The 24,676-nt window shown below is 41.8% G+C and overlaps 1 non-coding gene across 1 annotated transcript; it reads left to right on the top strand.

Moving 5' to 3' along the window:
• Nucleotides 1-24,276: 24,276 nt before the first annotated feature.
• On the top strand, nt 24,277-24,383 carry LOC126023559 (U6 spliceosomal RNA). Its single transcript, XR_007500674.1, has one exon. It is a non-coding gene; the product is annotated as a U6 spliceosomal RNA (small nuclear RNA).
• Nucleotides 24,384-24,676: the final 293 nt, after the last annotated feature.

Genomic DNA, 24,676 nt, shown 5'->3' with positions numbered 1-24,676 from the left:
CACTGCAAGTGGTCTCCTGAGTCCCACCAGAAATGATCCCTGAGCAGAGAGCCTGGAAGAAACCCTGACCACCATCAGGTGTGGCTCAATCCCTCCTGCTCCACCTCCAAAATTCCCAACTATATATATATATATATAAAACATAGGTTATTATGTATTATAAGTATATAACTTATACAATGCATGGAATGTAGGAGCTAGCTTTTTGACTTGGTAGAAAGGGTAGAGAGAAACAGGTTTTAACATAAACCTGTTTCTCTCTACCCTTTTCACCAAGTCAAAAATTATATGCTAGTTATAGCTATTCATCTATGCAGGGTCAAAAACATCTAGGAAAGGGTGGAGCCATAGATCAGTGGATAAGACCCTGCCACAGCTGACTTGAGTTCAATCCCTGACATCCTAGAAGGTCTGCTGTGAATGGCTGCTGAGTGCAAAGCCAGGAATAGCCACTAATCATTGCCAGGTGTATCCCAGATAAACAAATACATCTGGGGAATTTTAGAAGTCTTGCCCATGAAACCACTCTGCAATTGCTGGGTGAAATGCCCACTGTGTCTTTATGAAACACACAGAAGCTAGTGAGCTGAGCATAGCCAGGCCACCAGCTAACCCCATGCTTCCTGCAAAGTTTAGTTTGCAGGTGAGGATGCTACAAGAACAAGATAAAACTCAAATTTTACAGGGCACACAGGAGGCCACATGCCTGGGAAGAGAGGTGCTTGATTGAAGGGATATCAAGGAGTACCCCTTGCTGCAGCCGTTCAACTACCATCTCATGCATGAAAAATCTGGGAAGCTTTGAAGTTTCCCAAGACATAACACATAAGATTCATCTATAAGAATCATTTGCCGGGCCCGGAGAGATAGCACAGCGGTGTTTGCCTTGCAAGCAGCCGATCCAGGACCAAAGGTGGTTGGTTCGAATCCCGGTGTCCCATATGGTCCCCCGTGCCTGCCAGGAGCTATTTTTGAGCAGACAGCCAGGGTGTGGCCCAAAAAACAAAAAAAAAAGAATCATTTGCCAGGACCGGAGTGATAGCACAATGGTAGGGCATTTGCCTTGCATGCAGCTGACCCAGGACAGACAGTGGTTTGAATCCAGCATCCCATATGTCCCCCCAAGCCTGCTAGGAGCAACTTCTGAGAACAGAGCCAGGAGTAGCCTCTGAGCCCCGTCGGGTGTGGCACACACAAAAAAAATCATTTGCCAAATGTCACAATGTCACACAGGAAACTAGAAGATATCTGGTATGCTGAGAAAACACTGGGAGAAAAACCTTGGGGAGAAGAGGTTAAAGGACCACTGGGCTTGAATATATATTTTTGTCCTTGCTGTGTTCAAGCTTCTGTAGGGAGCATCTGTCATAATCACTACATCTCAGGATAACATTTGAGATGATTCAAACCAAACTGCTCACTTTCCAAAACATGTTTGAAAACTATTGCACAATATCACACCCAGTAGAACAATCTCATTGACGCATGCTTTGGGGAGGCTTTGATGTGTGTGAGTCAATACTTTAGATGTGCCCTTGCCACATTGAAGAACACTTGCATGGCAAAATCTGGTGTCCAGTGTCATCCCAAGTGAGTTGCAGAGCAATTGGGGGGCTCTTTTTTTGGGGGGAGGAGAATGCTCAAGAGCTACTCCTGGTTCTGTGCTTAGGGGATTATGTGTAGTGTCAGAGATCAAACTGAGACAGTGCATGTGAGGTAACCACTGTATTGTCTGTCCAGTCACAAGGAGAAATGTTTAGAATATGTCCCCCTCATTCAGAGGAGCTGAAACCACAGGCAGCAAATATACCTCTGGCTGACTCTTCTCAGAGGGGGAAATTAAGTTAGGCCAGTGACTAAAAACTTTAAAAAGAGTTGATTCAGGGGCCAGAGCAGTGGCGCAGTGGTCAGGCATTTGCCTTGCATGCAGTTGACCTAGGATGGACTGCTGTTCGATCCCCAGCATCCCATATCCTCCCCCAAGCCAGGAGCGATTTCTGAGTGCATAGCCAGAAGTAATCCCTAAGCATCAGCGGGTGTGGCCCAAAAACAAACCGAGAGAGAGAGAGAGAGAGAGAGAGAGAGAGAGAGAGAGAGAGAGAGAGAGAGAGAGAGAGAGAGAGAGAGAGATGATTCCATTTATGCTTTGTGTGTAGCAGTTGCCTTGCATACAGCCATTTCAGGTTCAATCCCTGGGGCCATTTATGGTCCACAGAGTCTGCCAGGCATGGTCCCTGAGTACAGTCAGTCTTGAGCATTTCCAGGTGTGGCCCAAAAGCAAAAGTAAAGAAAAATAAAAAGAGCTAACCTTTTATGGAGGCCATACTCTGCAATGTTCAGGAACCACATCTGTCTCTGTGCTCAGGGCTTACTCCTAGCAGTTCTCGAGAGATCATATGCAGTGCCAGTGTTTGAACCATTGTAGTGACAACTGCCTATAAGGTTAAGTGCCCTTAACCTCTCTACAATCTCTCCAGCCCAACATGACGTTTTTTTTAAAATCTTCTCTGTTGGACAATTTAGAATCGTCTTCCTTCTAGAAGCATCTTCTGGAGATCAGAGTTCATCTATTTTGCATTTTTTAAGTTCCTACCCTGTGCAAGCAATGTTAGGAGTGAGGAACAGCAAGGTCAGTGATGTCCAGTCTCACATCAATCCAGTCCAGGAAGCCAAGCATTATAATTCCACAATGGGAGAGGAATGTTGACATACTAGTGTGAGTGTGTTGTTAGAACACTACATGCAGAGAGATAGCATAGCAGTAGGGTGTTTGCCTTGCATGTAGCCAATCCAGGACAGATAGTGGTTTGAATCCCAGCATCCCATATAGTCCCCCAAGCTTGCCAGGAGCAATTTCTGAGCACAGAGCTAGGAATAACCCCTGAACACCGCTGGGTGACCCTTCCCCCCAAAAAAAGAAACTACATGCAAGGCAAACATCCTACCCACTGTGCTATTGCTGTGGCCCACAAAGCAATCTTCTTAATCCTCGAACTATTTTTTGGGTCCAGATATACAGGCTTAAATGATCAAAGTGTCACTTAATCTTAACTGTTTCTAAGCATGTGTTTAGCAGGGTTACAGAGAGTCAGACTGTTGATGGCCATCTCCATTACTCTTCATCTTCCTAAAGTTAAGCTCTGTCCTCAAAACAACACTCCCCAGCTCTTCTCACAGAGCCTCTGGAAACCACTAATCTACCTAACTATAACTCTAGGTACATCATAGTGGGATCATGCACTATTTTTGCTTATACATCTGAAATATTTCACTTGCATGATGTTAAAGTGCTTTATCAGCTGTATTATATTTCCAGCCCAATTTTAAGTTTTTTTTTATTTTTTTAAAATACAAAGCTATTCAAATTGGGTTTTAGACACACAATGCTCCGGCACAAGCTTTCCACCAGTGTCAACTTCTCTCCCCCATGTCCCCAGGTTTCCTCTCTTACTCCCAATGGCCATGTTTAGCCTGACAGGCACCATTTTAAGTCTGGTTGTTCAAGTTTGGGTCTCATGACTTCAGTGTTATCCCAGTTTAAATTTTTTTGAAGCACCATCATATACTTTTCCATCATTTGGCATCATTTTACTTTTCCACCAACAAACAATATGCCATTTTCACTTTTTCCACATTCCATATTTGTTTTAAATAACAGCCTCACTAGTGGGTATGTGGTGATTATAAGCATTTTATTTTAACCCCTCTGAATCTTCTATTTTGCATTTAAAATAAGTGTACTTGTATTCTCTTGAACAGCACATATGCTAAAACTGCACTAATACAGAGATTAATACAGACCCCGTGCAAAGATGACACATAAATCAGTAAAGGAACCACTGGTTTGATTTGTTGTTGTTGTTGTTTGCTTGGTGTTTTTTTTTCTTTTGCTCCTATGTTCACTGAAGCATGATTCACAATAGCCAAATCTGGGAATATCCAGAATGTCCAAGAACAGATGAGTGAAAAAAGAAACTGGGATATATGCTCAATGGAATATTATTGGCTCTCACTAAAAACAAAAAGATGCAATTAGTCACTACATGGACAAATCTGGAGAATATTGTGCCGAGTGAAGTCAGCCAGAAAGGGAAGGACACACAGAGAGTGGTTGCTCTCCTATGTGAATATAAAAAAGGATAGTGAGCTATAACCAATAGCCAAAGGCAACAGAACTGAGAACTAGCCAAAGAACTGGGCTCCCATGCAGATGGGAGTGGATGGGAGGGGACCCAAATAATGGTACAGAGAAGTGAATACTCTGGTGGAGGGTGTGGTGTTGGAATGCTGGACATGTGAAACCCTATCATTAACAGTATTGTAAATCACAGTGCTGCCAATGAAAAAATAAAATATTAATTAAATAAATCAAAGGAGCATGTTGTGCTAAATAATCCCAGAAGATCTCAGATTTCATCAAACAATAAAAAGAAAATTCGATTAATTTAATGAGAAAACTCATATCACTTTACCACTTTGAGTCTCATAACACCCAACTCTAGCCCCAGCACTGACACCCACTCTGGATAAGGTTTCAGGTAAAACACAGATTGAAATTCAAGCAAAAGGAACATGAATGGAAAAGTTCGAGGGAACCTGGTCTCAGCCTTTCATGCAGAGGACACCTGGCCATGCTTAGGGATCACTCCTGATTCTGCACACAGGAATCACTTCTAGTAAGGCATGAGGAACCAGAAATTGAACCTGGGTCAGCCACATGCAAAGAAGTGTCTTACACACTACAGCCTCCCTTCATCTGCAGGTAGGAAAAAATATAATTTTAATTGGCATAGGATATTGGTTGCTCCCACAAAGAGATCTGCCTTGTATCCAGATATGGGGTGGATCTTCCTCACTCCAAACACAGAAGACAAACCTTTTAATAGAAGAGCTATATTTTCCAAACAGGACATGTTGAAGAAGTCATAACAGAAAAATATTGTTTTTACAAACAGGTAACTAAGTGCAAGAAGGATAAACTTCAGGAGCAGAAAAAAACACACTTTTAAAACAAAATCTAGGACTTTTGCACACTCACTCAAATATTGTTTAAAATTTTAACTTATTCTAAAAAGGGAAGCTAAGAGACCTGAGATAACAGACAGGCATGATGACATATGCCTTGCATGCAGCCAAGCCTGATTCAGTCCCTGGCACTACATAGTTCCTCCAAGCACTGTTGAATGTAACCCCTGATCACAGAGCCAGGAGTAACCCCAAAGCACTGCTAGTTGTGGCCCAAACATCCCAAAATAAACAAATAAAATAGTGTCCAGAGCAATAGTAGAATACTCCAGAGCAAAGAAGAAAAGCTACTTCTGACTACCACTAGGAATGACTTCTAAACAGAGAGCCAGGTGTAATCCCTGAGCACTTCTAAATATGTCTCAAACCAAAATAATAATTAAATTAAAAGGCAGAATTATAATCACTTCCAAGGATTATATAGAATTATATCATTTTCCAAGAATAACAAGATCTACAATGAAGACTCAACCCTCCATTCTTCCTAGGTAACTTGGCCTTACCTGCAAGACCCGGCCCATTTCCTGGGAGGGGTCTTGGAAAAGGTAGATAAGGCTTTAACCAGAGGGGATTAGGGTCTTTTGGTCTTTTGCCAGCATGGAGGTCAAAGGGAAGATGGCTGAAAGGAGTTAAGATGCAGGGCTAGCTAAGAGTGGCTGAATGCTTAAAAGGTTATGATATAGGCCACACATGTGGTGGATAGGGCATGAATAAACTTGATGCTTCCTGAAGCCTGCCTGTGAGTGAGTTCAATATCCGTCGCTTTCCTGGACCCTAGACCTGCCGATTGATGGGGGATGAAGCCATTTGGCCATGGCCTAAGAATAAAGGCCTCATCCTTCTCCATCCAAGCCCATCCTAAGGACGAAATGCAACACCACACTATGAGTAAAGAGAGACTAACTCTATGAACGTCCATGTCTTTTTGTGGCAGAGTTGAAACATTATGGGCCCCTACTTGGAAATAAAAAGTTAACATTATCTCTTTAATATTATCCAAATTTAATGTCAGAATTTTCATGAGACTTTTACGAAATAGAACAAACAATCCTAAAATTTCAATAGACTCAGGATAGTCATATATATCATATATCATATATACTCATATATCAATACAAACACAGAAAGAACAAAAATAGAGGAATCACATTTCCTGTATTCAAAGTTATTATTAAGCTATGGTGATCAAAACAGTATGATATTGACATAATTTAAGTACATATCAATGGACAAGACAGAAAGTTCAGAAATAAGCCCATGCATATCTTATTAATTTATGAGAACAGAGTCAAGCATATAAAATAGATAAAAAAGTATCTTCGTGGATGGAGCAATAGCACAGCAGTAGGGTGTTTACCTTACACGAGGCCAGCATGAGATGCAGCCAGCCCAGGTTCAATCCCTGGCATCCCATATGATCCCCCAATCCTTCCAGGAACAATTTCTGAGTGCCGAGCCAGGAGTAACACCTGAATGTTGCTGGGTGTGTCCCCCCCAGAAAAGACAGTATCTTCAATAAGTGGTAACCAGGAAAATTAGATACATACCAAATAATAAAATTAAACAACTTTCTTAAACCAAACACAAAAATTAATTCAAAATTATTCAGTTCCCAGCATCATATGTTTTCCTGTGTACCACCAGAATTGACTCCCAGCACAGAGACTGAAGAAATCCCCAGGCAATGCAAGATATGACCCAAACCACATCCCTACAAAAAAAATATATAAACCAAGAGGATTATTCTAGAGCCTAATGATTATATTTAACCATGTCACATTTCATAAAAGTTGCTAAGCTGGCCAGGAATATAGCTCAAGAGGCAGAGCTAGGGGGTGTACCTAGCATGCACTACACAATGAATTCCAGCACTGCGTGACTTCCCACAAGACTACTGGTCTAAAGATAAAGTCACCCCAGATGAGGCCCCAGTGGCCCCTAAGCATCACTGGTCAAAGTGCCACCAGTCAGTGCCCAGATGAACTCTGCCAGGAATGATTTTATTCCCCAAGTACAGTGAGTATGATTCCTAATATAAATAAATAAATATTGTTTCCATGAAAGTTGCTAAGAGAGTAGTCACTGGAAGTTCTTTTCAAGGTGTCAGAGAGCTCAAGGGGTTAAGGTGTTTGCTTCGCATGTGGCCAACTCTAGTAACACAAACAGTTTAGTTCCCTGAGCACCATCAAAAGTGGTCCTGGAGCACAGAGATAAGAAGAAGTGGTGAGCACAGCCAAGTGTGGCCCCAAATCCCCCACCAATCAAAAGTATTTATCAAAAGAAAAAGAATATTTTTCATTATGCATGATGATATATTTGATTCCTGGGCTTACTGTGATGACCATTTCACAACATAGACAAACATGAATCATTATCTCCTACACCTGAAAGTAATAAATGCTATGTGGTAATGACACCTCAATAAAAAATTATCACTTAAAACTCTAAAATTATGTATAGAATAAATATCAAGCAAACAATATGCTAAATTAACACAGAAAGATTCTGTTGAACCCTGCAACTAATATATTGCATGTCGTTACATATTAGTTCAAGAAAAGAATCCTTGGGGCTGGAGCAATAACGCAGCAGGTAGGATGTTTGTCTTGCACTCAGCCAACCCAGGTTCGATCCTAGCATCACATACGGTCCCCTGAGCCTGCCTGGAGTGATTTCTGAGTGCTTAGCCAAAAGTAATCCCTGAACGCTTCAACACCTGAATGCCAAACACCTCTGAACTATGCAAGGGTGATAGGCTGAATCCCATGAGCAATCTTAGGAGAAGTGGGGGGTAGAAGAGGGAGAGGAGAAAGAGGAGAGAGAGAGAGAGAGAGAGAGAGAGAGAGAGAGAGAGAGAGAGAGAGAGAGAGAGAGAGAGAGAGAGAGAGAGAGAGAGAAGCCATTAATGTATTATAAAAGGATACCTAACACCCCACATACATAAATGATATGGATGAAGAAAATGACTTTTGTGTCCATTTTTTTAAAATTGTATTACATAATTGCCTCTAGAAACAGGTCCCACAAATTAAAAATACTAAGCAGCCTAGAAGGGACAGAAAGGAAACGAATGCCCTCTACTGGCTACCTTGGGTAGTGGCAGCAAGATGTGAAGAAGCTCTGGTCACAATAAAAATTTAAAAAAAAAAAAAAAAAAAGAAGCTCTTGACTCCACCCAGCTGGAGGATCCAAGCAGGTAAAAAAGGACCAAGGCTCTGATGACAACAATTGTTATAGAGTGCAGTTAGAGAAATAACTACACTGACAACTACCATGACAATGGTAGTGAGTGAGAGAAATAGAATGCCTGTCTTCAATACAGGCAGGGGGTGGGAGAAGAGAGAAATGGGGGGGCATTGGTGGTGGGAAGGCACTAGCAAAGGGGGGTGTTCTTTTCTATGACTGAAACCTAACTAAAAACATGTTTGTAATAATGGTGCTTAAAAATATTTATAAAAAAAAAAAGAAGAAAGAAACCTTATAGGATAGATTAAAGGCCAAAAGGTAAACTCTGATCATTTCTTAATTACCATGTCCCATTGCATCCTTTTTATCAAATAGTGCTTGAAGGAAACACCTAAAGAGTATTCTGCCTAGGGACCAGAGAGAAAGCACAGCGGTAGAGCATTTGCCTAACATGCGGACCTGGGTTCGATCCTCGGTGTCCCATAGGGTCCCTGAGCCAGGAGTTACCACTGAGTGTCACCAGGTGTGGCCCAAAAAAACAAAAAAGAGTGTTCAGTCTAATAGGGTAGCTGTGCACTTGCTCTCCAGACATGCAGTCTTCCTTGAGCATGTGTCTCTCTTGCTTGTCTCTCTGTTTCTTGCCTTATTTATTTCCAATCTAGAGAAGCCTAGGTTTTCCCTTGAACATATTTCTCCTCTTTCTTTCCACATTTTCCTATGTAAGTTTCATTCAATTAAAAAAAATGACCTTGGGCCCGGAGAGATAGCACAACGGTGTTGTGCCTTGCAAGCAGCCAATCCAGGACCAAAGGTGGTTGGTTCAAATTCTGGTGGCCCATATGGTTCCCCTGCCTGCCAGGAGCTATTTCTGAGCAGACAGCCAGGAGTAACCCCTGAGCACTGCCGGGTGGGGCCCAAAAACCAAAAAAAAAAAAAAAAAAAAATGACCTTGCTTCACAAACTAAATAAATAAACCAAAGATAATTAGAAACAAGTATATTTCTACTCAGAATTCACTGCAAACCTAACATATCCCCACATTGCTCTTTCCCTGACCAGAATACAAAAGTCACATTTGTTCAATGACATATAATCTTCTAAAAGTCAAAATCATGACAAAAGGTTAGAGCAATATTACAGCAAGTAGGATGTTTGCCTTGCACATGGCCAACTGGGTTTAAACTCTGGCATCTCATATGGTCCTCTGAGCACTACCAGAGGTGTTCACTGAGTGACTAAGCCCTGAGCACAGCTTGGCATGGCCCCAAAGCAAAGCAAAACCAAAAAAAAAAAAAAAATCATGACAAAAAATACCAACAAATAGGGGCCGGAGAGATATCACAGCGTGTTTGCCTTGCAAGCAGCCGACCCAGGACCCAAGGTGGTTGGTTCAAATCCCGGAGTCCCATCTGGTCCCCCATGCCTGCCAGGAGCTATTTCTGAGCAGATAACCAGGAGTAACCCCTGAGTGCTGCCGGGTGTGGCCCAAAAACCAAAAATAAGTAAGTAAGTAAATAAATAAAAAAATAAATAAAATACCAAAAGACATGGAGAGGAGCGATAACACAGCAGTCGGAAGTCCCCTGAGCCAGGAGCGATTTCTGAGTGCATAGCCAGGAGTAATCCCTGAGTGTCACCAGGTGTGCCCTCCCCCCCCAAGGAAAAAAAAACAAGAAGGAAAGATAGTTGGGGAAGAAACAAGTGAATATTATGAATGGACAACTAAAATTTTACAGTGCTCTGAATAGCTAGTCGATATGGTAACAGCACCATGAATTGTATTTTTACTACCTCCTGCCAACCAAATCATATATTTTCTAACTACTTTCCAGATTTTCTAAGATATAAATACCTCATTTTTTCACTCCAACCACACAGAGATGAATATTACTAATATGTACTTGTAATGTAGCTATTCCCTCCACTAGCCTTCAGTTAAAGAAAATAAGAATCGTCTAAGACTCTAAGAATTTGGGGTTAGAGAAACAGTACAGCTGGTAAGGGGCTGGCTTTACAGGCAGCAGACCTGGTAAAATTCCCCGGCACTCCTCCCATAAGGTCTCTCAGAGCCAACAGTGATCCCTGAGCACTAAACTAAAAGTAAGTAGGTAGGGTGTGGTGTCAAAACAAAACAAAAAGAATCTAAGAAATTGCTGCAAAGGTGATTTCCATACACAGACAGGCATTAACTAAGGCTGCCTCAGTTCCAGAATTCTAATCCACTTTATCTTCATAAAATTTCTGTATAGGGGAAGAGCAACAGCATTGTAGTAGGGAATTTGCTTTTTTTTTCATTTCTTAAATTAATATCTTTATTTAAACACCTTGATTACAAATACAATTGTAGTTGGGTTTCAGTCATGTAAAGAACACACCCCCTTCACCCATGCAACATTCCCATCACCAATGTCCCAAATCTCCCTCCATGTAGCCAAACCGGGACCAATCAGGGTTCTATCCCCAGCAACCCAAATTGTCCCCGAGCCTGCCAGGAGCAATTTATGAATAAATGAATAAATGAAAGAAACAAGAAAGATAGAAAGAAAAAGGGACAAGACAAAAAGCAAAACTGAACCTTAATGGGTAAACTTAAGGTAGTAAATGCAGATGTTAGTTTACAGTCAGACATTCTTAGTGTCCACCAAAACAACACTAAAAAGTTAACAAAGATGGACCAGAGATAGCTAAATGATTGCTTTGTAAACAAGAATCCTAGGTTTCATCTCTGAGCAAGACTGTGAATGATCCACTGAGCACTACAGCAAGTAACCATCGGGGCCAGTTGTAGCAAGTAAGTACCACTTGGTGTGGCCCTTAAAACAAAAACAAAAAAATCTCAAACAAAGGGCTGGAGAGATAGCATGGAGGTAAGGCGTTTGCCTTGCATGCAGAGGATGGTGGTTTGAATCACAGCATTCCATATGGTCCCCCAAGCCAGCCAGGAGTGATTTCTGAGCATAGAGCCAGGAGTAAACCCTGAGCGCTGCTGGGTATGACCCAAAAAACAAAAAACAAACAAAAACCTTAAACAAATATCAAAAAAAAAAGTTTTTTGTTTACCATAAATTAAGGAAAAGATGAGGAGGTGGAGTGAAGGAGTAGACGACACCAATAGCAATCAAAATTTAAAGCTAAAGGGGCCATAGAGATAGCATGGAGGTAAGGCATTTGCCTTTCATGCAGAAGGACGGTGGTTCGAATCCCAGCATCCCACATGGTCCTCCATGCCTGCCAGGGGCGATTTTCTGAGCATGGAGCCAGGAGGAACCCCTGAGGGCTGCCGGGTGTGACTCAAAAACCAAACTAAATAAATAAATAAAAAATAATAAAGCTAAAAAGAACAGGTAAATAGATAAAAATACAGATAAACCAAAATCTAGAAGGCCCAATCCATGGAGAAGCTGAGTACCAACTTCAAGGATATTCCCTCACACACTAACGAAGGCTCAGGGACTGGCTGTCAGCTCTTACCAGGATAATGAGACAACTAGAGAAAGCTGTTAAGGAGCAGGCCCTAGGAGCAATAACACAGCAGTCAAAGTGCTTGCCTTGAATCCAGTTTCTATCCCCTTCATCCCATATGGCCCCTGGAACCCACTAGGAGTGGTTTTTGCATGCAAAGCCAGGAATTCCTAAAGACTGCTGAATGTGGGGAAGGAAGGAAGGAAGGAAGGAAGGAAGGAAGGAAGGAAGGAAGGAAGGAAGGAAGGAAGGAAGGAAGGAAGGAAGGAAGGAAGGGAGGGAGGGAGGGAGGGAGGGAGGGAGGGAGGGAGGGAGGGAGGGAGGGAGGGAGGAAGGGAGGGAGGGAGGGAGGAAGGGAGGGAGGGAGGAAGGGAGGAAGGGAGGGAGGGAGGGAGGGAGGGAGGGTTAGCGCTTGCAAGGCAGAAACCTTACCTCTAGCGCCACCTCACCGGCGACATAAAATAATCTTTTATCTTATTCTCTTGGGAACCATACCTGTGGTGCTCTGAGCTTACTCTCAGCTCTGCACTCAGGAATCACTCCTAGTGGGATTGGGAGGGGGGCGTGATTTGGGGTGTTGGGGATCAAATCCAGGTTTTGTGGCTGGACAGATAGTACCTAAGCCACTTGCCTTGCATGCTCCTAACTTAAATTCAATCCCTGGCATCCCATATGGTCCCCTGAACTGCTGAATTACTGCCAGGAGTAATTCCTATTTGTAGAACCAGGAGTAACCTGGAGCATTGCCATGTGTGACTCAAAAAGTGAAGAAAAAAAAAGGGAAAAAGAAATCAAGTCAGCCCTATGCAAAATAAGAGCCCTAGCATCATATTCCTGAAGTTATGATATACTCTGTTTTGACAATGATTTCATGTCCTTCTCATAATAGTTTGATATGCAGTGTCAGGGCCTCACAGCCTCTCTCATTTTTCTCTTCATTCTTTTGTTTTATTTGGTTTTGTTTGGTTTGGTTTTGGAACCATAACCAGCAGCACTTAGGAATTACTCCTGGCCCTGCACTCAGAAATTACTCCTGGCTGGCTCGGGAAACCAGATGGGGTGCCAGAAATCAAACCCAGGTTCGTCGAGGGTCAGCCACATGCAATGCAAACATCCTACTGTTTTTTGTTGTTTTTTTTTTGTTTGTTTGTTTTTGTTTTTTTTGGTTTTGGGTCACATCCAGCAGCACTCGGGGGTTACTCTGCACTCAGAAATCGCTCCTGACAGGCTCGGGGGACCATATGGGATGTCGGGATTTGAACCACCGTCCTTCTGCATGCAAGGCAAATGCCTTACCTCCATGCTATCTCTCCAGGCCCTCTCTCTTCATTCTTGATGCTCTTATTCTACTTCTCTTCCAGAGGAAATTGAGTCATTTCCTGCAGAGGTGGGGACATGCAAAGTTCCTGTTTTTGTTTTTTGGACCACACCTGTCAGTGGCACAGGAGCTACTCTTGGCTCAGTGCTCTGGGGGTCACTCCCAGAAGAGCTCTGAGGACCATATGGTGCCAAGATTGAATCTGGGTCCTCCCTTGGTCCCTGAATGTGAAGCATGCACTCCAGCCCTTTGAGTTATTGCCCCAAATCAACATTTTAGACTCTCATTCTGAATTATAAGCAGGCAGCCAAGGATTACCAGACATGAGAGGAAATACTCTCAAATCTAATTCCAGTTTTGAAAGTTTCCTTCCTCCCTGTAGAGTTTGTTTTCTTCAAGCTGTTTTGTCTAAATTTTATCATAAAGACCCTTAGAGAAATAAGAAAACTCATTATAGCTATAAGACCAGCATACCATTTATATAAATATTCAGTACTATATGAATGTTCAGTACTATATGGTTCCCTGAGTGATTCTGGAGCGCCACTGGCCCCAAGAACTCTTCATTTAAAAATAAAGAGTGATAGCATGGTGGGTAGGGCATTTGCCTTGTACACACAGCTGACCCAAGTTTGATCCCTAGCATCCCCTGAGCCTAGCAGGAGCAATTTCTGAGTGCAGAGCCAGAAGTAACCCTTGAGCACCACCAGGTGTGGCCCCAAAACCAAAATTAAACTTAAAAAACTGTACTAGGGGAGGGCTGGAACAATATTACAGCAGGAAGGGTGTTGCCTTGCACATGGCCAATCAAACTTCAAAACCAGACACCACATATGGTACCCTTAGCACCACCCGAAGTAAAATAAGCTCTGAGCAACACCAGATGTGGCCCCAAAACCAGAAATAAATGAATAAAAATAATACTGTGATAACACTGAATGCCTAAAACATTAATTTCAATGTTATTGTAAATCATGTTGCCTCAATTAGAAAATTATAAAATATAGGGGCTGGAGAGGTGGCGCTAGAGGTAAGCTTGCAAGCGCTAACCAAGGAAGGACCACATTTGATTCCCCGGCGTCCCATATGGTCCCCCCCCCCAAGCCAGGGGCAATTTCTGAGCGCTTAGCCAGGAGTAACCCCTGAGCATCAAACGGGTGTGGCCCGAAAAAACAAAAAAAAAAATTATAAAATATCACTTTAGGGGCTGGAGAGATAGCATGGAGGTAAGGCATTTGCCTTTCATGCAGAAGGAAGTGTTTTGAATACCGGCATCCCATATGGTCTCCTGGGCCTGCTAGGGGCAATTTCTAATCATAGAGCCAGGAGTAACCCCTGAACACTGCTGGGTGTGACCCAAAAACCAAAAAAAAAAATCACTTTAAATAATTTAAAAAATATATATTGAAAGGGTATGTCATGACTATAAGGTGTGAAAAAATTATGAGTTGAAAAAAGCTGGTCAAATGCTATTATTTGGCTAGAGTGATAGAACAGCAGGTAGGGTTCTTTGGTGATACCCAGTCAACCTGGGTTCTAACCTCAGTATCCCAGATGTTCCCTGGGTATTGCCAGGAGTAATTCCTGAATGCAGAGCCAGGAATAACCCCTAGGCATCATCAGATGTGGTCCAAAAAACAAAATGAATCAAACAAAAATATATTAATTCTTAAAAAAAATAAAAGGGGGGAGCTGGAGCCATAGCACACAGCGGGGCACTTGTCTTGCACGTGGCTGACCCAGGATGAACATCAGTTCAATCCCCGGCATCCCATATGGTCTCCCATGCCAGGAGCGATTTCTGAGCGCAGAGCCAGGAGTAACCCCTGAGAACCACTGGGTGTGACCATAAAACAAACAAAAATGAAATGATAGTCTTGTGGATTGATCATTCAAAATTATGTTTATAACTGCTCATATAGCAATATACCAGCTAGTAAAAAAAAAAAGGCAGTATACAAAAATGTTCATTGACTTTGGAAAAACTGCATATTTAAAAATCACTTAATTTGCAGACAGATAGTAGGTAGGACATTTGCCTTATATGCAGCCAACCAGATTTTGATACCCAGCACCCAATATAATTGGTTCCCTAAGCTCACCAGGAGTGATCTCTGACAGACAGAGCAAGAATTAAGCCCTACCTAGACATTCCCAGGTATGAACCAAAAATAAATAAATAACATAGCATAAATAAGCATTCCAATAAAGTTTAACAGTTTTTAAGAAGGGCCCGGAGAGATAGCACAGCGGCGTTTGCCTTGCAAGCAGCCGATTCAGGACCAAAGGTGGTTGGTTCGAATCCCGGTGTCCCATATGGTCCCCCGTGCCTGCCAGGAGCTATTTCTGAGCAGACAGCCAGGAGTGACCCCTGAGCACCGCCGGGTGTGGCCCAAAAACCAAAAAAAAAAAAAAAAAAAGTTTTTAAGAAGTGAATATTCAAAAAAAAGAAGTGAATGTTCATTTTCCACTCCTGTATTTTCTAGTTTCCATGCATATTTTATATGTATATATATTTTTTTTATTTTACTTTTAACCAAATTCCTCCTTTTAACCAAAGTAAAGGGAGTTAACTCAACAGTGGAAAAAGCCCTTGAACTTTATTTAGTGCATGCAGCATGAAAGATATATTCACTGGAGTATGATACTGTACTCCTGAAACTTAAATAGTATTATAAGTCAATGGTACATCAATAAGAATATATGTAAAAACCCATCATTTTTGGGGGGGTCACACTCAGCAGCGTTCAGGGGTTACTCCTGGCTCTAAGCTCAGAAATCACCCCTGGCAGGCACGGGGGGACCATATGGGATACCGTCCTTCTGCATGAAAGGTAAATGCCTTATCTCCATGCTATTTCTCTGGCTCCCGTAAAACCATCTTTGAAGGCTGTACAATTTATTTTTGTGGGTTTTTGTTGTTGTTGTTGTTGTTGTTATTTGAGTTTTGGGCCACACCTGGTAGTGATCAGGGGTTACTCCTGGCTATGCGCTCAGAAATCGCTCCTGGCTTGGGGATCATATGGGATGCTGGGGATCAAACCCAGGTCTTTTCTGGGTCAGCCGCGTGCAAGGTAAGTGCCTACCACTTCAGCCCCTACCATTTATTTTTAATATAGTCACAAAACTGCGCAATCATCAAAACAAAAATTCAGAACATTTTATTATCCCAATGAAGAACCCCACACCATTAGTGGTCTTTTCCCCATTCTCCCACTCCTTGGTCCCTGGGAACATTAATAGTCTTCCATATGTTTCTTAGTATCATCAACTCCAGATATTCAAATAGAATCACACATGATATGAACATTTGTGTCTGCATCTTCCACTTAGTATGTTGTCACAGGACATCCATGCATCAGTGTGCTCTAAAAATATTTAGTATTCCACTGAATAGCATGCCATTGTTTGAATACACCATAGTGGTGTGTCCATTCATTCATTCTTAGGCATTTTGAGGAAACAACATTCCTACACATCTAGGGGGGAAGGGGACATGTGTCTTCAACTCTCCTGGATGAATACCTAGGAGTAAATGGCTGATTAAAATTAAAATTAACCAATAATTAATTGGTTAATTATCAACCAATCAATAATTGAAATTAAAATCAAAACTTTTAAATGTACCTTTAAAAAATGTAACCGAGAATTATGACTTATTGATAAAAGGTATAAAGTCAGTTTCACCAAACTGCAGATAAGAATCCCTTCTCCTGTCACTGAGGACAAGGCCAAGGTGCATCACAGAGAAAATAGTCCTTGTAAAAGAACAAAGTGAGCAATCTCTGGTGCTCTACAACCAAGAGTGTAAGCACGGCTTAGTGAGCAATCCCAGCAAACACTGAACCAAGCATGTGACTTATCCCCACTCGACACTGCATGAATTACAACATTGAAGGGAAAGAAGAGGAGTTGTGTCTGTGTGTGTGTTTATATATAATTAAGATGCCTGCATGGACACATTAATAAAATGAGATTATATGCTGCCTAAAAACACTAAACTTTGTTGGTAAGTCTAAAATAAAGACAAAGGAACCAGAGAGATAGTACAACAAATAGTGTCTTTTCCCCAGAGCACTGCTCAGACACTGAGCAAGAAGTAGACCCTGGGGGACCAGAGAGATAGCATGGAGGTAGAACATTTGCCTTGCATGCAGAAGAACAGTGGTTCGAATCCCGGCATCCCATTTGGTCCTCCGAGCCTGCCAGGAGAGATTTCTGAGCAGAGAGCCAGGAGTAACCCCTGAGCGCTGCCAGGTGTGACCCAACCCCCCCCCCAAAAAAGAAGTAGATTCTGAGAACCACCAGATGTGACCCAATAAAACCAAAAAAAAACTAACATAAACCCAATAATAACCTTTTTTATTTTGAATTTTGGGCCACACTCAGAGATGGTCAGGGGTTACTCCAGGCTCTGCACTTAGAAATCGCTCCCTGCAGGCTCAGGGGACCAAATGCCGGAGATTGATCCCAGGTCAGATGCATGCAAGGCAAATGCCCTACCTACTGTGCTATCACTTTGGCCCCAATAAACTATTTTAAAATAGTTTTATTCTATAAAATTTCGTGGTATTATGGTGAGCTTAAAGCTTTTTTTTTTTTTGGTTATTCGGGCCACACCCGTTTGATGCTCAGGGTTTACTCCTGGCTAAGTGCTCAGAAATTCCCCCGGCTTGGGGGGGACCATATAGGACGCTGGGGGATCGAACCGCGGTCCTTCCTTGGCTAGCACTTGCAAGGCATACACCTTACCTCTAGCGCCACCTCACAAGCCCCAGAGCTTAAAGCTTTTGTGTGTGTGTGTGTGTGTGTGTGTGTGTGTGTGTGTGTGTAATTGGGGATGGGGTAACTTACACCCAGCACTGTGCCGAGTATATTTCTAGCTCTATGCTCAGGGATCACTCCTGGCTGGTCTCAAGAGAGCATATGCGGTACTGGAGACAGAACCTGGGTCAGCTGCATGCAGGGCAAGCACCTTATCCATTATATTATCACTCCAGCTCTAGGGTAAAATCCTCTTATGAAAGAATCCAAAGCATGAGGTCAAATAGACAACACTGGAGAGAAGGTGCTTGGCTTGAATGTGTCCAACCCTGGTTCAACCCCCAGTACCATATACGACCTGAGCACTACCCCCTGAGCACTATATGGCCCAGATCCTCCACCCCTTTACCCTCTCAAAAAATTGTAAGCATGGGGCCGGAGAGATAGCATGGAGGTAAGGTGTTTGCCTTGCATGCAGAAGGACGGTGGTTCGAATCCTGGCATCCCATATGGTCCCCATGTCTGCCAGGAGTGATTTCTGAGTGTAGAACCAGGAGTAACCCTGAGTGCTGTTGGGTGTGACCCAGACCCAAAAAACAAATAAACAAACAAACAAAAAATTGTAAGCATGGAATACACACAGAGGGAAATGCAGAAGCTATCTGGACTTTTACATATGAAACACAATCAAGTCAGCATATATGGTATTTGAGCGCATCACTGCTAATCATGAATTTAAAGCTCAGTTATTTAGTGTGATAATGAAATCTTAATTTTTGAGAAGTCTAGTTCAAGATACTTATTACCAGTTGATTCTAAGAGAAAAAAATGCACAACTACTAAAATTAGGCTTTTTTTTTTTTCACAAAAAACTAATCTAGATGGGGTTCCCCTGCACAGTTATTTCTTTTTTTTTTTTTTTTTTGTTTTGGGGCCACACCCGTTTGACGCTCAGGGGTTACTCCTGGCTATGCGCTTAGAAATCGCCCCTGGCTTGGGGGGACCATATGGGATGCCCGGGGATCGAACCGCGGTCGGTCCGTCCTACACTAGCGCTTGCAAGGTAGACACCTTACCTCTAGCGCCATCTTCCCGGCCCCGCACAATTATTTCTTATATTGGGAGTAGGGAGACTGAACCACACCCAGGAGTGCTAAAAGTTAACTCCTAGCTCTGTACCCAGGGATCACTCCTGGTGGGTCTTAAGGAACCATATGTGATACGTGGAATCGAACCCAGGTTGGTCACATGCAAGGCAAGTGCCCTACTGCAATATCACATCTTTGTTACCTCTAATCATAATATTTTTATTGAATACTTCTGATTCTCTCAGAATGCATGGGAAACTAGTAAGTACATATAATATTGCTAATTTTTTGCTGGTATATATTTATTCAAAATGTTAGTGTGTATCAGTATAGGTCTACAGATAAATGTATTCATATAGGTATATGACTAGACTAATTAATAGGTAGAGGTGGATTACTTCTACTTTCTCTAGCTATTTCAGACTAGTGCCTGGCTCTGGCTAACACTATTCGAGGGCCAGAGCCTGGAGAGCTAGAACATTGGATAAAACCAGGTCCCCGGAGCACTGCCAGAAATGATTCCTCATATGAAGCCAGGACCAACCCCTGAACATTGTCTACTGTGACCCAAAAACAAACAAACCAAAAAACATATTCAAGGGCCAAAGAGATAGAGGAGTGTAATCCTTGAACACTGGGGCCCCCAGTTTGATTCCCAGCATCACCTCTAAGTGCCATGCTGGCTGAAAGTAACTTGAAAACACTTTCAGGTGCAACTCAACAAAACAATACAAACTCCCTATGCAAAGCCACGCCACTCAATTACAGCCTTGCATTTCTGACCATTCTATAATCTCGTCTACTATAGTCATAAATTGAAATATTTGATAAATACCAACAATGGCTTGAGAATAAAAAGATCTATGAAAATGGAGAACACATCATCTTCTTTAATAAACTTAAGATTGGATTTTAAACCATTAACTTTATTATCTTAAACCAAAACATAAATGATTTTATGAAATCAGATTCTAATTTCAAATGACAAGAAAATCCAGGAGATATTACTTTACATATAAAATATAACAGGGTAAAAGAATAAAAGAAAATAACATTTACATGCACCTAAAAAGCTGCAACAGGCATTTTATCAAGACACATCATCAGGCCTAGGTTTGTCATACCTGAATAGACTGTTCTGCCAGGCTGCATGTTAACAAAAAAGATGGAAATGTTAGCAGAATGAAGCATAAAACTATTGTTGAAAAATTATAAATTACTGGAAATTATACAATTGAAATCTGTACTTTTAGAGCTTGTAGTTACATGGATAAGCAACTTAACTCCTTTACTAGTTGAACAAATCACGCAGCTCTTAAAAACAAACTACCAAGAAAATAGATTGGTTAAGGTTGTTTTGATCCTTTCAGACTTCAGAGTCCATTGTAAGATCCTGCTATCAGAGTCTCTCCTTTCACTTAAGAGAACCATGGAGAGAATAAGAACAAATACATAAATCTTTGTGCTGTGCCCATCTGATGCTATTTTGAAAAGATTTAAGTCGTTACTGAGTAATAGTTTATAAATAGCCATGGTCAAAGAAAGGGACTGATTCAAAACTACCATCAAATTAGGTTTGCAACATTGGACCTGGAATATAACTTTTAACTTTACAAAGCATATAAATTTGGTGTTGGGGTGATAGGACAGCAAGTAGGGCATTTGCCTTATATAAGGCAAACCTGGGCTTGATTCCCTGCGTCCCATGAGATTCCTGAGCCCACCAGGAGTAAACCCTGAGCACCGACAGGTGTGTTGAGCATCACAAGCACTCAACCCCATATGGCACAGAGCACTTACTTCTCTTCGGGGATGCAGCCTGCAGGCATGCAGTCACTACATCACACTGCTTCTGTACCTTATGCAGAAGCCTGTCTTTCTGCTTCAGCTGCCGAAGCAACTTTGCTGACTGAGTACCAATTCTATTCTTCAGCTCTTGAAGTATTGTCTTCAATTCATAAGTATCTATCAGAAAAGAAAAAGAAAACAGGATTCCATAACAGGATCTTTCTGGAAAGATCTTTTCCTGGTCAACCTATGACCTTGAGGTCTCACTTGCAATCAACCCCACATCCAAGCCTCTTAGTCCTCCACCTTCAAATCTTAGAATAAGATTTAGTTTTTGTTTCTTTTTGTTTTGTTTTGTTTTGTTTTGTTTTGGGGTCACACCCGGCAGCACTCAGGGGTCACTCCTGGCTCTACACTCAGAAATCGCTCCTGGCAGGCTCAGGGGACCATATGGGATGCCGGGATTTGAACCACCGACCTTCTGCATGAAAGGCAAACGCCTTTCCATGCTATCTCTCCAGTCCCCAGAATTAGATTTGGAAGACATCCACAGTGATAAAGAGGCCAATAGAATGACATTATAGGGCAGGACACATTTCTGCCAGCCGTCTCAGGGAGCCAGGCTGGGTGGATAAGAACAACCTAAAGGAAGGACTGGAAACACATTATAGTGGGTAGAGTGCTTGCCTTGAACATGCTAACCTGGTTCAACCCCAAGAAACCTATGTGGTTAGCCCAATCCCCACTAGGAGAGGACTCTGAGCACAGAGTCGGGTGTAATTGCTAAGTGAAATAATAAATATCCCCAGAGGAATATAAATTCTAATGCAATATCAACATAACATAAATTCCTAGCCATACATGTTAAATTGAAAAAATTCTGAGTTAAGGAAATGTAGCTGGAGTGCACATCTGATTTGCTAATATGTATGAAGCCCTACAGTCTACCTTGGTGCTATCCCAAAAAATATATAGATAAGCTAAACAATAATGGGTTAGAATTAGATGAATGTATCCAGGTTAGTTTAATTTTATGTATCCAGGATTATATGTATGTATTCAGCTAAATTTTTAGGGGGAATTTGGACCCATACCCAAGAGTACTCAGGACTTAGTCCTGGCTCTGCACTCAGTGATCATTCCTGGCAGGGATCAGGTGATCATATGTAGTACCAAGGATCAAATCTGGGTCTGGATCAACTATGTGCAGAGCAAAGCCCTTCCCACTGTACAATCTTTTCAGCCCCACCAGTTAAAATTTGGGGGGAAGGAGGTTGGGCCACTCCCTGTGGCACTCAGGGGTTACTCGTGGCTCTGTGCTCAGAAATTACTCCTGGCAGGCTCATGGACCATATGGGATGTCACAAATCGAACCCAGGCCTGTTCCGGGTCAGCCGTGTGCAAGGCAAATGCCCTACCTCTATGCTATCTCTCCCAGCTCCCACTTATAATATTATCCTCAATGTTACTTGTAACATATAAACAAAGGCTTTTAAAATATCAAATTTAGGTTGCAAATTTACCTTTATTGCCTGTAAGCTGGCACATAGATTTCTTCTAATCTACAAGCATTAAGATTGTAGGTCTGAGGATTTTGCTCAATGGTGGAGTTTTATGTATGAGTCCCTGGGTTAGACCCCTGGTACTCTATGGCTTTCCCCAAAAATGTAAGTGTTGACATGGTGAACATGTAATTAAAGAATCTTTCTGAATCTGTCACATCAATAGTAAAGCTAATATCCAATAATAAATGTTTTTAACAGCATTCACCTTTGAAAGTGACCCTGTAAAAGTATAGGCAGATAGGGCCAGAGAAATAGCATGGAGGTAGAGCATTTGCTGTGCATGCAGAAGGACAGTGGTTTGATCCCGGCATCCCATATGGTCCCCCAAACCTGCCAGGAGCGGTTTCTGAGCATAGAGCCAGGAGTAACCCCTGAGCACTGTCGGGTATGACCCAAAAAACAAACAAACAAACAAAAAAGTATAGAGAGATAAATTTGGCATGTTTCAAATGTGGTAGAAAATATATTTCCTCTAAATAGATAAAGAAAATTAGAGATTCTGAAGTTATAAGGTTTATAAAACTCATGATCTCAACAGCAGTTCTTCTTTACTCATTGCTGGGAGCAGAAGGGGTCGTGGACAGTGCTCAAAGCAAAGGAAATGTTTATAAGAAAAGTACGCCAAAGACTAAAAGAAATGCTCCTTTAGCACTCACAGAGTCAACTGGCAGAGAACAATTTCACAGCTGTCTTACTTGACCACACTATAGAAAATGCTTAACCTTGAGCTAAAAAAATAAACTGCTTTTAGATCACCAATTGCCTGTGTGACCTCAGGCAAAACAGTGTTCCAAGCCTCAACTTATGCCTAGTATATACAATTTTGTAAGAAACAAATCATGGGGCCGGGCGGTGGCGCAAGAGGTAAGGTGCCTGCCTTGCCTGCGCTAGCCTTGGACGGACCGCGGTTCGATCCCCCGGTGTCCCATATGGTCCCCCGAGCCAGGAGCGACTTCTGAGCGCATAGCCAGGAGTAACCCCTGAGCGTTACTGGGTGTGGCCCAAAAACCAAAAAAAAAAAAAAAAAAAGAAGAAACAAATCATACAAAACCAACATAGAAAAAAAACATATAAAATAATAAGGAATTTCAATAAAAAAAAAAAAAGAACAAAAAAGGGGGCCAGAGAGATAGCATGGAGATAATTAAGGCATTTGCCTTTCTTGCAGAAGGTCATTGGTTCAAATCCTGGCACCCCATATGGTTCCCTGAGCCTGCCCGGAGTAATTTCTTAGAGTAGAGCCAGGAGTAACCCCTGAGCGCAGCCAGGTATGACCCAAAACCAAAAAAAAAAAAAAAAAAAGCCAGTTATTTTTCTTACCTTGAGTTCAAATGTAGTGAATCATAAAAACACTATTTAGGTTCTAAGGTTGAATAAACATAGTAACAATCCTTAAAAGGAAACAGATTTTTCCATTCCTAGATTAATTATTTTAAATCAAATCATCTTTTGGGGGGGGGTCAGGAGTGGATTACACCCATTTTAGAATTTACTCTGCATTCAGGGATTACTCCTGGCAGGAGACCATCTAGGGTGCCAAAGATTAAGCCTAGCTTGACCACATGCAAGGCAAGTGCCCTACCCACTGTGCTATCTTTCCAGTTCACAAATAGTCTTGAAATTTTTCCTTCTAGAAACAAAAGGGATAAGGATTTAGTCATTTATTTGTTTTGGTTTTCTCTGGGTCACACCCTGGAGTGTTCAGGATTTACTTCTGGTTCTGAGTTCAGGGAAAGACCAGGCCTTACGCACTCTACTATTGTTCTGGCCTCATAATTTCATCACATTAATTTTTTTTTTTTTTGGTTTTTTGGGCCACACCCGGCAGTGCTCAGGGGTTACTCCTGGCTGTCTGCTCAGAAATAGCTCCTGGCAGGCATGGGGGACCATATGGGACACCGGGATTCGAACCAACCACCTTTGGTCCTGGATCGGCTGCTTGCAAGGCAAACGCCTCTGTCATCACATTAAATTTAAATTATGTTCAATACCACATGAGTCATTTGCAGTGACACTTAAAGTATTAAGTGAGATTGTCTAAACCATAGGTATTTTCAGTACATTAAAAGTCTCCATATTTGTGCTCACTTCGGCAGCACATATACTAAAATTGAAACTCTACAGAGAAGATTAGCATGGCCCCTGAGCAAGGATGACATGCAAATTCGTGAAGCATTCTGTATTTAAAAAAAAAAAAGTCTCCATATTTTAGCTTGGAATAAGCAGCATTTGCTGGTATTTCCTGAAGGAAATACAGTCTCCTTTATCTTTGAATGTCCCACGACATCAGCCATAGCTCCTAACAATCTTAAATAAAGGAGGAAATTGTGAATGTTGAACAGTGGACAATTTGTTCTCTAAGGAACTAGAGTGCATATGTCAAAATAATATCTAACATTTACTGAACATTTAAAACACACTAACAAATAATATTGATATTAACAAAATATCTCAGCAAAGCTCTCTGAGATATCACTATT

The sequence above is a fragment of the Suncus etruscus genome, chromosome 11, assembly GCF_024139225.1.
Source record: "Suncus etruscus isolate mSunEtr1 chromosome 11, mSunEtr1.pri.cur, whole genome shotgun sequence".
NCBI classification, from domain to species: domain Eukaryota; kingdom Metazoa; phylum Chordata; class Mammalia; order Eulipotyphla; family Soricidae; genus Suncus; species Suncus etruscus.
The sequence above is the reverse complement of the archived record's forward strand: the minus strand, read 5'-3'. Positions and strand labels throughout refer to the sequence as shown.